Raw genomic sequence first — 12,059 nt, 5'->3', positions numbered from 1 at the left:
ACAAAAGCTCTTTCCTTCTGATGGCTGACAATGATTTAAACATCACATTCTGCAGAATCTCCTACTCTCACAGCTTAAATGGCCAAACCAAGCTAGATCTTGCTGGTTTATTGTTTTTGTCCCCCTTCTTAGCTACCCAACTTCTGTTAATTTGATAGTTTTGATAAAAAGAAAGCCTCAAAATACATTTCAGCATCTCAGTTCCACTTGGGTACCAAATTAAAAGGACTGTGACTTAAGTTTCTCTGTGGAACAGTTCTCCCCATCACAGGAAGCAGCTTTTCCTTATCCCCTCAGGTACTGCAGAGATTCTGCTGTGAAGCTTGGGAGGGGTTGACTCCCCCTTGCAGCTACAGCAGTCCCTGCCTCCTCCCATCCTGAAGAACAGCAAGACTCACATCCCACATCTTTGTTTCCCACCAGGTTTTTGTGCCAGCTCCACTGCTTTTCTCCTCACTGACTGTCTCTCCTGGTTCCCTTGCACTGAGGTTGGTGTTCAGTGGCCTCCCCCACTAAAATGGTTCAGTTCACATGAGCAGCAGGGAAAACAAACAAACAAAAAAAGCTGATAAAGAAAATGCAAATAATTTTCTGCTTGTCTGACAGATTAAACCAGTTCAGTGAAGATTCCAAAAAAACACCATAGCCAGTGCAAGGGAGACAGCTGTGAGCAGATGAGAAGGCAGAAGCAGAGAAAAAGGGAAGAAGCAGCAGGTTTGTCCCTTTCAGGTAGAGCAGGTTGTGAGGCTGCGTGTGGAACTGCACCCCAGGGCACAAGGAGAGGTCACCAGAGTCCCTTCTGCCACTATTATAGTGGGCTAATATAACTGTTGGCAGCAGTGTATCAGCAGTTCACAAATACAGGAGAGCAAATTAGTCAGGATATTAATTGTGATTTTATTTTATTTTTTAATGGTTCCTGTTCCTTTTCTAATTTCAGGGTTAAGTGAGAGGAATGTTTTCATCTGTCCTAACTGGACTCAGAACAGTAGCTGAAAGAAGAGAAGTTCCCTCTCAGGAGGGATCTTTTTCCTGTGCATTCCAGGTGCCTGTTCATTTCTCTTTTGATCATGCGAATGTTTTACTTCAACTTTCATAAACAAACATTTGCCTTAGATAATATAAAGAAGCCTTCGAGTCTTATGAAAGCACATTCCAGCACCACAGAGCACCGTGAATGGTCACATTTACAAGGTCAAGCATTCTTGCCAAAAGACCAAAGAGACATATATTATTTAAACAGAGCAACAAAGGGTGAAAGAGCTCAGGCCATTGAAAAGGCCATTGTCTCTCTTTCAAGGGACTGGGGAGTTTAGTTTATGAAACAGAAATCAGATCAGCCCCAGATCGGGCCAGATGGCTTTGCCACCTGACAGGGTTAGGGGATCTGTCTGACCTTCCCAGGAGCCCGGAGTGGGAAACAATGAGCACTTGCCTCTTGCTCCGAGAAAGGTCTTTAAACCCCTGTGAAAGCCCAACCAGCTTCCACCGTGAGTACTTAACAGGAGGAGCGTTTTCCTGCCCGGCTGTCTTTGCCATTCCTACCAGGGCTCGCACGGCAGAGGGCCCTGTCGTACAGCTCCACGTAAAGAATGGGATTTTTTAATTTTTCTGATGCCAGGATAGTTGTATTTTCCGCATGCAGTTGTTTTCTGTCGTGTTGGAAACACCAGCCATTAGTAAAATGATGAGCAAATGCTGGTTTATTGTACCAAAATTCATTACTTTGTTGAACAAATAGTATTTTCTGGCTGAGGGAATTCAAACGAGGAACAGCTCCTCTAATAACAGAATATACAGCGTGTTACAAAATCAGAATGTGAGATTGTTCCATCTTACTAATAAAAAGATACAAAAAGAACTTGGGGTAACAGAATGATAATAAAATACGGGCTGGAACAGCTACCAAAATGTTTTTACAAAAAGCTGTGCAAGCATATGAACTAATTTATCAGAAACTCTATCTGAAACAACTTCTGACTTGTGTCCCACGACTGGAGTTTTACAAAACTTATGACCTACCAGGGAGGTTACAAAATCCTCTTTCATGTATTAACTGGAAAAATGCAAAGAGAATGAAATGGTCCAAATCTGCTGTTTTATGAGCTGTTTGGGAACACTGATTCCCAAACTTTCCATGCCATGATCCTTATGCTGCAACCAGATTCTGCTCAAGGACCATTTTTGTTCAGCCACTCTGAGCTGCTGTGGTGATGAGAACACTTGCTGTGATCCCTGGGGTGAAATGTTGTAGGTTTAGCAAACTGGAAGGTAAAGGACTCAGAAAAGGGGTAAAAGAAGGGTAGGTGTGCTAAATGTCTGAACCATAACCTGGAGTGGGAATGTGTGACATCAGCAAATACTGACATGATCTTGCACCCTGATAGAGTTTGTAAAAGTGAGTGAAGAAAAGAAACCCTGTAGCTGAAAGTCAACGAGAGCAAATCCAAAGAGCTCTTGCCTCCAGAATATGTCCATCTGAAAATACTGCTGCTGACATTCTGCTACAATGGGACTATGTAAAAATTAAGTTTCCATTGTAATATTAACTAACTTTTTGACGTGGTAAGTGTTGGACTTCATTAAAAGTGGAGTGAATCATTGTAGTCTTTGGCCACTGAGGAAAAGGACAAGAACATTTTCATCATTACATTAAGAAGTTATGTAAAATCTTTATACTGATACATTTCCACTCTGAAAGATGCAGGTTTGGGATCTAAGAAAATGAGATTACTGATAGGTTAAGATCTGTACTGCGTGAGTGGGTGTGGTGGAAATATTATTAAATTTTACCAACATGCCTTTTTTCCTTATACTGTGATTAATGATCCTGACCAAGACTGAGGTTCCACTTCAGCTGGCAGTTGGCAAGTTGAGAGTACAACCTAATTAAAAAGTGTAAAAAGTGAAGGAGAAGCAGGGAAGTCAAGGACCTTCCACAAGACCACCTCGTGTGCCAGATAAAACTGATTGGAAACCTGGTCCTGTTTCTAAGTGCAAGGATGCAGCCAAAAGCCTGGGTTGCCTCCTTGGACCAAAGATGAATCGAGGTCTGAAAATACAGTGTGTCGTTCTCGGGGAATGTGAGATTGTGATTGTTTACAAGCTTGGGACTGGAAATGCCTTCATGTGTGCCGTTCTCGTCACTGCTGGATCACAGATTGTTTGCTCAGACCTTTCAGGGAAGCGGTGATTGCTGAAGGAAAGTCCTCAAATAACGAAATGTGGAATTTTGTTTGACAAGAACTGAAAAACGCTGAAATGCTGGGACAGAGTTCACTTTAGGGAGGGAAGACTTTTCACTGACTTCCCAGCACAGCAGGTCAGGTCTGTAACCGAGGCATCAAAATTCGTCCCTCCAAGCCCATGAGCATCTGGGTTCTAATATACTTTTCATCATGCAAATTTGAATAGAAAGATGTATAAATTTGCAGATGGAAATAAATAGATCCCAGGCTATTATTTATTAAACCTATGCTCATAACACTGCAGCTTAGCAGCTTTTATACAGAACTACAGCTGCAGAGAGGCCAGAAGAATTCAGCAATCAGACAACATAAGAAGAGTGATTTCCAAAACATCACTCTGGATGCCCATTTTACTAATTTTCTTCCCTTGTATCTTCCACTAGCAAGAGCAGCAGAAGGCTTGGATTCCTCTCACAATCTCTAGAGAAAGTGGGACTGGTAAAACCATATTTTCCCATTTTTGAAAAGCTAAAGCTGTCACTGGTTTGTGGAGAACAAAATCCCAGAAACCTTTTGTTTGGCTGGGGCCTTGGCTGTTCCCTTTCTTTCCCAACTTCCATCCTGGGTGTGGGAAGCTGGTGTGTTGAGTAGTCCCCTTCAGGTTGGTGTGGCAGCATTTTTGGCAAAGCGTTCCTCTGTGCTTTAATCAACATGTCAGCTCCTCTAGAATGGGAAGGGTCTCTTCCAGATGAGGCAAACAAATACACTCCTTCCTTCAGTTCTTGCTTTTGAAGCCTGGTACCTTTGCTGTCAGTTCCTAAGTGTGATTTGTCTGATATGGACACTCTTTCTAGGTCAGCAGGTCTTGCCCAAAGTTCATTGCATTAAAAACAAATATTTTCTTTCATTGTACTTCCCATCTCTTGAATCAGTTTCCTGGAAAACTGATATTGCCAGATAATTCCATGCAGACAGAAAGTCTTGTTGACCTCTGTATTATCTCTGCAAGCCTTTCTGCAAGTGATCTTGCACTAAGAAATGCTTTGGAGCTATTGCAGTGTTGGTATGATGTGAAGTTTCTGGTCACTCTAGAAAAGACATCTAATTTTCTGATACAGAAATTACTTTTTAAAAAAGTCAGTAATTGCCCAGAGACTTGGATGATGCCTGAGATATCAGACAGAGCACAGAGTTATTTAATTCACAGCACACTGAGAGCTCACAAGCAACAGCTCAGGCAAATCACAAAGTAAAGCCTAAAGATGTCCCTTGCCTTGTGCTCCCATCCTACAGATGGAGAGCACTGGTGAATTATTGTGTGCACGGTGCAATGACATTGATGGTATGTGAACAAGAAAAGAAACACTTAAAAATTGTGCACTGACTTGAAAAATGTATCTTAGCCATCAGGAAAGAGGCTTGTGATCCTTTGTACTTCAAAGACACGATGATAAATCTCACTTCTTAAGGATTACACATAAGTATCTTATGGATAGCGGGGACAATAGGTCAGGGAATTGCCCAAAAAAAAAAAAAAAAAAAAAAAAAGCAGCAAAATAAGGCATTACTGTTATGAGTCATTAAACAAAATTCTAGTTATGTTTTATGTACTGTTGAATAAAGTGCTCATTGTTATTTATTAAAGTACCATCATTACCTGATAAACCCTGTTAGAAGGGGATGGATTTATTATTGTTGCCACACAACTAAAAGGTAACACCCTTTTGACTGCAAAATAATACACTTTCAGCTAATGGAAGCATTTCACAAAGCTGGGAAAAAATGTCCTTGATATTTTCTGGTAGACCAATACCATTTTCTAGGCCCAGCTCCTAAAATCTTCGGACACTTGACCTGAGATTGAAAGCTTTTCTTAGTTAGTTCCACGTATGAACTGCTTGGAATCAGAAGTTCTCAAATGAGTGTTTATTCAATTCAGGGGTTTTTGTTATGGAAATCAGGTAGATATAGTCCATATTTTTTAGTTAGGAGACCCGCATGTTGATGGTGTACAGACATCTCCTGGTAGGTGTGAAAGAGTTTAAGAAGAAAGTGTGATAAAATATGCATATTCTTTCTGTAGAAAAAAAGAAAGAAGGGAAAGAAGCTTTGTCTGGAAGGATTTTTGCTGTCCTTCAAGTTAAAGAAAAGGAAAGGTACATTATTTGAACCTTTTCTCCCGCAGCCTTCTTTAGAGACTTAGAAGATGAAAGTAGGATCTCTTTGAACATGAAAACCTTCAAGTTAAACACGACTGTTTAGTATTTAGTACAAGAATTTAATGAACTCTTACTAGTACATTCCTCATATATTCTTCATTTGAAGCACTTAGAATTACCCTAATACATCCAGAAGAAGTACCACAGGTGTTGGAAGGAAGCTGCTTTCCACTTTGTGCTTTTGTATGTAAATTAAATTGCCTGAGCCATTAACACATTGGAGCAAACGTGGGAGATGATCGTTGTGAGCTGCAAATATTGTTTCACTGCCATCGGCATTTCACGGAAGCCTTTTAGTCCCTTAAAACTGGGGATTTGGATACTTTGTATTTCTAACTCCTTGTTTAAAATTCTGTCCTGAATTATGAAAAACCTTGTTTCCCGGGGACTCTGCCTTCTTGTATTGCTGCAACAGTGTTATCCAGAATGAAAACAAGTAGATCTTTGCTGGAGGTAGAACTTCTGATCCAGACCATGCATTAGGTATGACGTGACAGGGTCTCCAGTTGGAGGGAGCTAATTAAATGTGGGAGAGCTGTAACTGAAGTGAGGAGGTGAGAAAACACCACAAACTAAACAGAAGCTGCTATTTAAATGTTTGCACTTTGGAAATGCTTGGATGGCTCGTGTTCTATTTTCTTTTCTGCAGGGCCTTATGTAACTACCACCATGACAACATTTAAGTTTATTCTTGCAGTGGATCAGGCAAAATAACTGAATGTCACACTTAAGCTATTCTTGCCCTTTTCTTTTCAGTCATGGACCACAGAAATCCATGGAAGAAATGGTGGTTTTTATCAGCTGCTGGACCCAGGTATGTATTTATGTACCATTAATGTAAAGTTACCTGTAGATATTACCTGAAAATAGAAATTAGTCCTGTAAACAAGGTTCACACTTGTCCCAGCCCAAGGGGAGAATAGTGCAGGAGGTATTTAGGTGCTCAGAGAAATCAGTGAGACATTTTGGCTGCATGCTATAAGAAACTATCTGAAACTGTGGTGAAAAGTAAATCAGTGAAATCAGAACGGCATTTTCTTCATGGCCAGCCACCATAATTAGCCATTCACTGGGCCTGATGTAGAGGGAGGGACACATTCATCAAAGAAGGAACATGTTTAATCAGTTGATGCAATGTTCCACTCCTGATGTCATGTTTTAAGATTGTGGTGCAACATAGTTCACACCCACTCATATAATAATTAGGGAATAATTAATTTGCCACAGTGGCAGCCATAAAGTCAACGAGCCTTGTTGTGCAATAAAAACAAAGGCAGAAAGAGATATATAAAATTTCAGGAAAGGGCACTGATCTTGAATGTGTTGAAGGTAGTGGCAAAAAAAATTGCAAGTGCAACATAAAATCCTGAGTCTCATAACCAAAAAAACCCACAGTAACCTGTAAAAGGTAACCCCAACAAACATAAGAACAGAATAACAAAACTACTTAAATCACTTTGACTAAAACATATACTGAGTAGATCTCACAAGGAAACCTGAAAATTGGCAATGAGTGGAGATGACTGGATACCTTTTTCATGTATATTTTATTGTTTGAATAATACTGTTTTAATAGTCTCAATGCAGGAGAGATTGGGCCCTTTTTGTACTTCTCCCCAAACCTCAAGTGAATTTCACCAGTGGGAGAATGAATGATTGACTCTTAGTGAAATGATTCTTCATCATTAGGCACTGTTCCTTTAAATTTCTGTTACAAAGAGCACCTCATTCCAAAACTTCCAGTCTCCTGTCTCCAGCTTCATTAGATAGGATCACTGCCTACCTGCGACTTCTGCACTTTTTTACGTCAGTAACTTACACTTTCAAAATGTTCACAAACCCTCTGGCTCATATTTAATTTTAATCAGACCAAATCTGGGAAAATAACTCAGGGTATTTTTGTAATTAAATTATCTAGAAGTACAACGGTGACAAAACATCACATCTTGTAACAGATATACTAATGCCTTCTTCACACCTAGAGGTAACATTGCAAGTTGCTGTAGTTGCTCAGAGATTTTGGAGGCTGTTTTCAGAATACCTGAATGTTTTCTTAAACTTTCTCTCATGGAGTTTATGGGAGTTTTTACAGTTGATTTTAAGGAGGGAAAGAAGGCAGGTGATGCTCAGATCTTTTATTTTAAATCTCAGACATTATCTCGGTTCTTTCCAAACCAGTGTTCTCTGTGGCTGTTTAAATGACATGCTTGATTTTTCCAGTGTGAGAAAGTTGCCTGAGACAGGACTGCACATAGTTTTCACAACTGAATCCAAGAAAAGGATTCCTGATCCTGATTTAACTGTTGGGACAGTTGGAGAAAATTTGCTAATTGATGACTTATATGTGATTATGGCTTTATAAAAATCTTACAGTATTCCAAGAGGGACCACAGAATTTGACCAGGCACATGTGTATGCAGAGAAAAGAAAACATAAAGGTCTTACTCTGGTCTTGCAGGTCCTCTGCACACATGTGTGTTAGATCAGACCCAGTGGAAATCCTTAAGCTCTCCCTCTTACCCCTCTGATTTCATAATAACAGGAGAAAGCCGAAACAGGTGTTGGAAAAAAAAACAAAGGAAGCCGGTTTTTCTCATCAGGAATGCATTCCTCATTCCTGTTCTAAATGTTTCCCCATTCAAAACAACATTCCTTCCTGCCAGCAGGGAGAGAGTTAAATCAGAGCAAGAGGTTGTTAGAGGAGCAGAGAGGAAATGTAAGACAATGACACAGATAAGAATATTTTCAGATAGGTGGCTTCAAAGGAGCTGGGATGATAATGGCTGGGTCATCGCTTGGAGAAAAGCTAATGAGCTGGCTCCATCCAGGCTACAGTGGGTGCTCTTCCCAAGGCTAAGTGGGGGATCAAAGAAGCCTAAAACCTCAAAGAACTAGAAAAGGGAGGGAGCTCTGGGTGAGCCAAGAGAGGCTTCCCAGAATGTGTCAGTTAGGGAGCTGACAGGCTGGGAAGACTCCCAGACAGAAAGAATGTGCTGCAAGCAGTGTAGCTGTTCCTCCTGAGGGGAACTAATCTGGATTTATGTAAATTATACAGTGTGAAAGTTTAGATTGGGAACGTGCATATAAAAGAAAACCATTATTTATTTTTTTTTGCATAAGCACCTGTGCCTGCAATCTTTATGTCTTCAAATTAGTGAACAAACAATGTTCTGCTATCAAGTAAGTGTGGTTTGGAACTTTTTAATTAGCCTTTTAGCAGAACTCCTTCAGTAACTAAGCCCCAGCCGAACATATTGAGGTAATCCCGGTGGTTACCCAGGAACTGTTACCCAGCTACGCGAGGGCGAGCTGCCAAACTGCTGCTCAGGAAACAGAGCACCCTGGGCTTGACACCGCTGTAAGGACACAACCTTGAGAAGGGACAGCATTCAAAAACCCTGGTGAGGCTTTCTCCTAGCAATGGACCCAAGTGGGCTATGAATTTCTAAGCAGATCTTCCGTGAATGAGAAACTGTTCCAGAGTAAGGGCCGGGGATAGCCCAGCACCGATGTACGGGTGTGGATTGGTGCACTTTTATTTGTCCAAGACACTTAACGTTTGTCATGGGGATTTTTCTGTCACGTTCCCTGCATGTTTTGAAGTAACTAAGACATAGGGGAAGGTAAAAGATTATTGTGAACATCCCCCCAAATGCTAGGTGATGGCAATGGAAGAATGAACACAACAAGGATGTGAGTGTTCAGTGGGCCATTTCGGCAAAGCTTTGTTATTTCACAAATACCTTCAACTAGAAAGAGGCAAATACTGCTATTGGAACAGAAAAAAAAAAAAAAATCTCTGGAGAATTTTTGTCTATCGACAGAGATGAACTGTGGCACTTTGAAGAACTCGGTGTTTTAAACCCTCTCACTTTGCGCTACCAGAATACCTCACAGGGGATGGGCAGAGCTCTTTCCAGTTTAGCACCGACAGCAGCACAGATTAATCTGCAGCCTTATGGTGCCGAAGTGCGATAATGCCCTGACAATACCAGATGAAATCTGCAGCTGCTCTCTCCATGTTCCCTTTCTGAGAATCCAGCACAGTCTGTTGATACCATCCAGCACTTGGATGGAGGCTTGCCAACACAGCACATGGCTCAAGCGAAAGAAGAGAGCACTGAAGGACATCAAAATGCAGAAAATTACTTTTTAGACTTCTTATGTTATTGCTTGCATATTTCTAGAGAATCCAGAGTATGACTATTATAATTATACAGCCAATCTGAGATCAGATAAAACAATCATCAGTGATTTAGTCACTGTTGGATGACTTTTTTAAAAGCTGTTGTTGAATATACTGAATAATGCCATTATAGAGGTAGCTGTTTTCCTTGGTACAAGACCTTCCTTCCATCGATCACTCTCTCACTGAAAGCTTTTGGTGACTGGCAGTGACTCTGACTTAATGCATCTCTTTTCCAAGTGGGTTGTTCTCTATCATGGAATTGTTTTAGTATTGTTATTACAGGCTTCCATAGAGATAACATTTTTAATAGCCTGTTCTATTTTGGCTCCATAGCCCGTGCCTCAATTCTATTAGAAAATGCTCTGCAGAGTCACCAGGGTATAAGAATCTGATTAGAAAACTTGGGGCACTGTCTTTTTAGAAAGGATCTTTGTGTTATCCATAGCAGAGGAAAATGAACTACCCAGTGAAGTTATAATACACAAAACTAATTCAAATTTTCAATGACTGTTCACTCATTGAGGCAGCTACCCCTAGAGAGAAGAGTTGAGCAAAGTGGTTATAGGTAGTCTCATGATAATATCTTTACATTCCTGCAATGCTTTTCCTGCCAAGATACTTTATAAGTAGATACAACCCAAGGGTTGTAGAAATAAAAATTATTTTAGTCCAAACAACACTGCTTTCAGTGGGATAATCAGCATTTAATTTTTCCTTCCAATTGTTACTTTCAGACTTTATCATGAACTTGACATTGTTTATCCTACAGTCACATTTCTGATTGACTGATGACTTTAGCTATAAAGAGACTCAAATTGGATTAACTCAATTCTTTAGTCTGGGAAATAATGCCCATTGACTTAGTTTCTGACCTTCTATGCTCATTTCTGAGAAAGATGAAATAAAAGGTTTACAATTCTGTATGCTGATCACACCTTCTACATTCTTATGAGGATCTAATTATAGTTGAATCACCATCGATTTACTAAAAAAAACCCCAATCTATTGCAATGTTGCACTGTCCAAAAAGCATTAAAAATTTAAGCCCCGAATTACAACACTTTTAAGTGCTGGCATGTTGGCCTTCATCACTACATGCACAAACTGCTGCCTGAGCGAGGCAGTGACTGAATAACAACTTGTTTAATAATCTTTTGTCAACTGTAGTATCTCATCTGGAGGGTTATCATAATAAAGACAGTAATTGTTTCTTCAAAGTAGCCATTAGAGAATTCTGTAACCACTACCATTCTAATTAGAGCATTGAAGATTAATTTCAAGAATAGTGCTCCTTTAGAGTTCAGTCACAGGAGACACTCATTTAGAAAGAAATAAAGCTGTTGTCCGTGTATATGTAAAGGCTGGTCCCCATTAGATGGGACACTACACACTCTTAATAAAGCAGAATCCTCCAGCCAGTAGAGATGAATAAAGTACTGAACTCACTTTTCCAAGGTCACTGCCTGGGAACTGAAGAATTGCTTCCTTCGTGTTGTCTAATGTGCAGTTCACTCAGATCTGCTGCATTTCACATGTGCATCCTCTGAGGAAAACACTTCTCTATACTCTGAGAGCACAAGGGCTGCAGGGGTACCTCTGGGAAACAGCCAAGCATGAGGGTGGGTGACAGGCAACTTTTCCAGGTGTACCTGGGATAGACTGATCAAAAACCTGCTTGACTTAAGACTGATTTGCACAGGCACTTGCACAGTTTCCTGATTTTTCTCATGCAGCCCAAGTTTGACTGCAGGAAAAAATATATAAATCAGCCTCCTTTTGAAAGCAGAGCAAACCCTAAACTCAGTGGATGTGGACAACTGTGAGATCACAGGGAAAGAGATAAATGGCATCATTTGTTCACTGTGAGAGTTGGGACAGAGTAGTGGCAGTGACAGGATGCGACTGTTTCATTCGGTGTTAATTTCTGTGTGCTGACTTCTTTGTCTGCAACACTTACCAGGACGATAAAACCACTGAGAGACACCAGATGGTGCTGGTGTAGATGCTCTTGCTGCTTTGGATGCCCTGCTGATGTGGCAGTTTGCTTTTGGAGGAATGCTCATGGTCAGCTGTGATGCATTCAGTTTTGGAAGCTGAATTCACAGCCAACAATATCTGTACTAATCAGAGACAGAACTCCTCTTAACTGGAGTGATGGCCTAGGAGGCCAAATCTGACTTCAGATTCCAATGAATTGAAGGGAAGCTGGGACCAATGTTTGGATCTGAAGTTTCCACTGAAAGAGACCTTCGTGCTCAGCCAGAATCACCTGGCTCTGAACCACCTGCTGTGATTCAGAACAATGTAATATGTCCAGAAACCAAAGTGAATTCCAAAAGCTGCAGAACTTATTGCCTTCTGCTAGTTGAGCAAGTAGTCTAAATGCTTTCATTGTTTTAGGATTGTGACGATGTTTTATAAACCTTCCTTTTAAAGTCAACATTCCAAGCATTCGAGCCCCCA

This window comes from Myiozetetes cayanensis, unplaced genomic scaffold, assembly GCF_022539395.1.
Source record: "Myiozetetes cayanensis isolate MyiCay16 unplaced genomic scaffold, myiCay2020 scf21, whole genome shotgun sequence".
In the NCBI taxonomy this organism is placed as follows: Eukaryota; Metazoa; Chordata; class Aves; order Passeriformes; family Tyrannidae; genus Myiozetetes; species Myiozetetes cayanensis.
The sequence above is the reverse complement of the archived record's forward strand: the minus strand, read 5'-3'. Positions refer to the sequence as shown.